This window comes from Bison bison, unplaced genomic scaffold (assembly GCF_000754665.1).
Source record: "Bison bison bison isolate TAMUID 2011002044 unplaced genomic scaffold, Bison_UMD1.0 scf7180017864325, whole genome shotgun sequence".
Taxonomy (NCBI): Eukaryota; Metazoa; Chordata; class Mammalia; order Artiodactyla; family Bovidae; genus Bison; species Bison bison.
Window position 1 is genome coordinate 2,873,353 of NW_011494897.1, and position 5,557 is coordinate 2,878,909.

The following is a 5,557-nucleotide window of genomic DNA, read 5'->3' on the forward strand; positions in this document are numbered from 1 at the left end:
CCAGATGCCATGATCTTCATTTTCTGAATGTTGAGCTTGAAGCCAACTTTTTTACTCTCCTCTTTCACTTTCATCAAGAGGCTATTTAGTTCCTCTTCACTTTCTGCCATAAGGGTGGTGTCATCTGCATATCTGAGGTTATTGATATTTCTCCCGGCAATCTTGATTCCAGCTTGTGCTTCTTCCAGCCCAGCGTTTCTCATGATGTACTCTGCATATAAATTAAATAAGCAGGGTTACAATATACAGCCTTGACGTACTCCTTTTCCTATTTGGAACCAGTCTGTTGTTCCATGTCCAGTTCTAACTGTTGCTTCCTGACCTGCATATAGGTTTCCCAAGAGGCAGGTCAGGTGGTCTGGGCTTCTCATCTCTTCAGAATAAAGGAGGTTAAAAAATAAAATACATAGAAGTTCTAGGAATTTCTACTTCTCCCTACTTTGGACTTTGATCTTAATAAGGCAGACTGTGATCTTAATAAGGCAGAATGATTTATGTAAACGGTGAAATAAAAAGTCCTTAATGATTAATAATGAAGGGTAACACATTTCCATCCCTAGTGCCTTATTTTCCACAACACCTTGGTCCAGGGATGTTTTATTAAACGAGTGGCTTAGGACCCATTGTGCACGATTTTCTTTCTTTGTATTTTTTTCCTGATAAATTTTTTTCCAACTCTTTCATTTGATAAAAGAAAAGCTCAGGATCTTCATTTATGAAACTCAGGAGGTACATTTTATGCTCTGTATTGAAAAGAACACTTTTTTCCCCCTGCAAATACCACACATATCTCTTTCATCTCTCTCTAATTCCAGAGAAAGTTGATGAAAGAGAGCTGTTTTTCTCCCTAGGAATTTCCTTCAGATTATTCTTATTTCAGTATGCTAATCCTTTGTTTTTAAGTTTCTTCTACAGAAATTACATATATCTCATAGCCAGAGGATTTTTATTTCTGTTTTTCAGTGAGGAGCAGAGGAAAGGAATGCCTCTAGACCAAGATTTTGTCTCCAAAAGAGTCCTTAGATGGAACAGGGAAAAAAGGGGTTTGGTGAAGAAGGACAAAGCAGGGGTGGGTGGAGGGAAAAGTAGATATCACTATAACAAGATTATCTCTAATGTATTACAGAGCCTTAAGGGTTTTTATAAACACAAACCACAGGGAAACTGGGATCTGACAAGCTGTTGGAGGAATGCCCATGAAGGAGGAGGAGGAACAGGAGGTATGGTTGCTAATTTCCTAAACCCAGATGTCAACCATTTTAATGAGAAAAATAAAATCCCATGTGATGGTAGGCTAAGAGACATACTAGCCAATGGAGGAACAAAATATCTCTCATTAAATACTCAGACATAGACCTTTAGTGTATGTTTTTCCAAGTTGGTAAAGGAAGGAAATGCATGTGTCCCCATGCTTTATCTAATATACTGGGATTAGATGAGAAAAACCAAGGAATTATCAGCTTGATGAGGTCATTAAATAGATAATTTTGTACTTGTTCACTCATATCCTGTAGAGAGTCAGGTAAAAATTTGTCTCTCTATATATAGATAAGCAAAGTGTAATAACTGTAGTGGTTGGGTCATGAGAGATTATAAGATTATACTGCTTAATCCTTTTAATTTACTACTGGTAGAGGAAAGCCTTCTTTTCAGACTCTGTGGATGAACAGACTTCCCTGGCAGTTGGAGCCTCATCCTGCGTAAACAAACAGAGCTGATTGGGTGTCAGCTGGTCCCAACTCCAACAACTTTTGCACCATCAAAGGCTTATAGTCTCTAAAATAAAAGTGACAAAAAATAGAGCCAGCTATCAAAATAATTCCTCCCAGCTGCAAGATTTGGAGCGAGGTGCCGTCAAAGGCAAAGTGTGCCTGATCCAGTTAAGAACTCTCTCATTCTTTATGGAATCTGAGTATTAAATAAGGCCCCAAGATTTCTGGGTTCAGGTTCTCATTGTTTACTAAGTAAAGTGAAAGAGCCCACAGAAACTGTTCATGAGGCTTTGTGCTTCAAATCATTCTTACTAAACATGTTGATGAGTTAAGTATAAATGAATCAGAGACATACGGTTCACATTTCTGTGGAAATCCACAGGGTATATTAAGGGAATTAAAGGGAAATGTGTTAGGCCAAACATATTTAAGAATTTGACAAAACCAAAATCCACCAAAATAGTTTAACATTTTCTGGTGAGTCTGTTCCAGTTTATTCTTCTTCTTTAATAGTGGATTTTCTCAATTGCCTTAAACTCACATTTTCATGTGATGTGATAAATCTGTAAATAAATATCTTACAGTGAATTTACCCATCTACTTCCTTATATTAATCCCATGTAATGAAATTTATCTCAGCTAATGATGTGGTAGTTGGACCTAATTCAAGTATATTTAAAACTCTGGGGAATTTGGGTCAATTGCAAAGAGGCTACATTGTAAAATGGTAAAGTCAAAGTAATATAATATATTGAACTTAAATCGTTTCAAGTACCTTTACTATTTTAATTCAACATCAGTATTTAGTAGTGTTTAAGGCACTGTCCCTAGGTATTTTGGGACCAGGAAAATTTTAAAAAGTAAATAAATCAGACATGGATCATGCTCTCAAGGAATATACAAGACTTAGTCTGTGCTGTATATGGTATTCCTACTACACAGCTAAAGCAATACTGTAGGATTTCTTTGTAAAGTGATTCTTCTAAAGTGAGGAAGAGTCCTATCCAGAAGAAGTTTGTGCAGAAGTGACAAAGTCTCATATAATTAATATTTTTGTAATTTAATATATTCTAAAAGGTATATTTTTTCATTTTAAACATAAGTGGAAATTATCCTCTATATAAAATTCTTAAAGATAGTCTGAATTTTTAAGTAATAGTCATCTGAGTGAAAGGGAAGATTGGATCAATTACATTTTATTTTTGTCACTGGCATTTTAGAGTAATCCTAAATGAAAGTCTCTAGTTCCACTAAAGCATATTATGCAGAAATGAATACATGGTGAGGAGAGGGCAACTTAACTTCTTGTCTATTTTCTAATACTAATGTAAAATCACTCAGAACCATGTTTCATCCAAACCATAAAAAGAAAAGGAAATCTTCACTTTAGGTATCAGAAATTAATACAAGATAATTCTAAAAAAAATCTCATCAAGCTATATTTTTTATTTAAATTTTGTGTAGGTGTATCCATTGAGGGACTTCAGTTCAGTTCAGTCGCATCCAATTTTGCAACCCCATGAACCGCAGCACACCAGGCCTCCCTGTCCATCACCAACTCCCAGAGTCCACCCACACCCATGTCCATTGAGTTGGTGATGCCATCCAACCATCTCATCCTCTGTCGTCCCCTTCTCCTCCTGCCCTCAATCTTTCCTAGCATCAGGGTCTTTTCAAATGAGCCAGCTCTTTGCATCACGTGGTCAAAGTATTGGAGTTGCAGCTTCAAAATCAGTCCTACCAATGAACACCCAGGACTGATCTCCTTCAGAATGGACTGGGTGGATCTCCTTGCAGTCCAAGGCACTCTCAAGAGTCTTCTCCAACACCACAGTTCAAAAGCATCAATTCTTCAGCGCTCAGCTTTCTTCACAGTCCAACTCTCACATCCATACATGACCACTGAAAAAACCATAGCCTTGACTAGATGGACCTTTGCTGACAAAGTAATGTCTCTGCTTTTTAAGGTGCTGTCTAGGTTGGTCATAACTTTCCTTCCAAGGAGTAAGAGTCTTTTAATTTCATGGCTGCAACTGAGGGACTTACCTGCACGTAAAAATACAGTTGTCATGGCGTCCATCATTTTCAGACTTTCCAGATGCCTTGGAGAGACCATTTTCCTTCTTACCTCATTTTTTTTTTTTTTTTTGGAAAAGGCAACATCTTAGGCTTACAATATCCATCAGTCAATGTGTTACTAAACACAAATTTGTGTGCCCCATACACAGTGAGGCCAAATAAACCAAAACATCAGAGTTTGTAGCTGAGAAAGGTTTATTTAAGCAGGGCTATGCAAGGAAACAGGTGGCTCATGCCCCAAAAACCCCATACTCAGTTTTAAACCCCACACTCATTTCTAAAACCCCACAAGCATTTTTTTAAAATTTTGATTGGAGGCTAATTACTTTACAATTTTGTATTGGTTTTGCCATACATCAACATGAATCTGCCATGGGTGTACATGGGTATACATGAACCCCCCTCCCACCTCCCTCCCCATACCATCCCTCTGGGTCATCCCAGTGCACCAGCCCCAAGCATCCTGTATCCTGCATCAAACCTGGACTGGCGACTCGTTTCATACATGATATTATACATGTTTCAATGCCATTCTCCCAAATCATCCCCCCCACTGCAGAGTCCAAAAGACTGTTCTATACATCTGTGTCTCTTTTGCTATCTCGCATACAGGGTTATCGTTACCATCTTTCTAAATTCCATATATATGCGTTAGTATACTGTATTGATGTTTTTCTTTCTGGCTTACTTCACTAGGTATAATAGGCTCCAGTTTCATCCACCTCATTAGAACTGATTAAAATGTATTCTTTTTAATGGCTGAGTAATACTCCATTGTGTATATGTACCACAGCTTTCTTATCCATTCATCTGCTGATGGACATTTAGGTTGCTTCCATGTCCTGGCTATTATAAACAGTGCTGCGATGAACATTGGAGTACACGTGTCTTTTTCAATTCTGGTTTCCTCGGTGTGTATGCCCAGCCGTGGGATTGCTGAGTCATATGGCAGTTCTATTTCCAGTTTTTTGAGGAATCTCCACACTGTTCTCCATAGTGGCTGTACTAATTTGCATTCCCATCAACAGTGTAAGAGGGTTCCCTTTTCTCCATACCCTTTCCAGCATTTATTGCTTGTAGACTTTTGGATCGTAGCCATTCTGACTGGTGTGAAATGGTACCTCATTGTGGTTTTGATTTGCATTTCTCTGATATGTTGTTGAGCATCTTTTCATGTGTTTCTTAGCCATCTGTATGTCTTCTTTGGAGAAATGTCTATTTAGTTCTTTGGCCCATTTTTTGATTGGGTGTGAAGGAGGGACGTGTGAGTTGTTGCAAACTTCTTGGTGTAGGAATCCTTTGTTCTTGCTTTGTTCTTGTAGGTCAGTTCACGATGTTCCTGTAAACCTTCAACAAGACAAACGTTATTTGTTCTGCAACTTTTCATCTCTATAGAATGGACTTTTAAAGGTCAGAGTCCTAAGAATAGACTATCCTGTATATTTCAGGCTATAGGCAACATTGTTTTATAAAAGATACTGAGCCAGCATGAATAAGCTCAGGCAACAGAACAGAAAGATTAAAGCAAAAGGAACAGATCTAATATAGAGTTAGATTTCTTCTTCCCCATTACAAATGGTCCTTGATAGAGGCAATTCCCTCCATCTGAACTTATTCTGGAGCTATGGTAATTTAGGGTCCCTGCCATTAGGCAGTGTCTTGGAGAAGGAGATGGCAACCCACTCCAGTATTCTTGCCTGGAGAATCCCAGGGACAGGGGAGCCTGGTGGGCTGCCATCTATGGGGTCGCACAGAGTCGGACACGA

The 5,557-nt window shown here is 38.4% G+C and overlaps 1 long non-coding RNA gene across 1 annotated transcript in view; it reads left to right on the forward strand.

Annotated features, from left to right (window-relative positions):
• Positions 1-5,557, forward strand: part of LOC104998203 — a 69,439-nt gene that overhangs the window by 29,645 nt on the left and 34,237 nt on the right. The gene's annotated exons all lie outside the window — the stretch shown is intronic.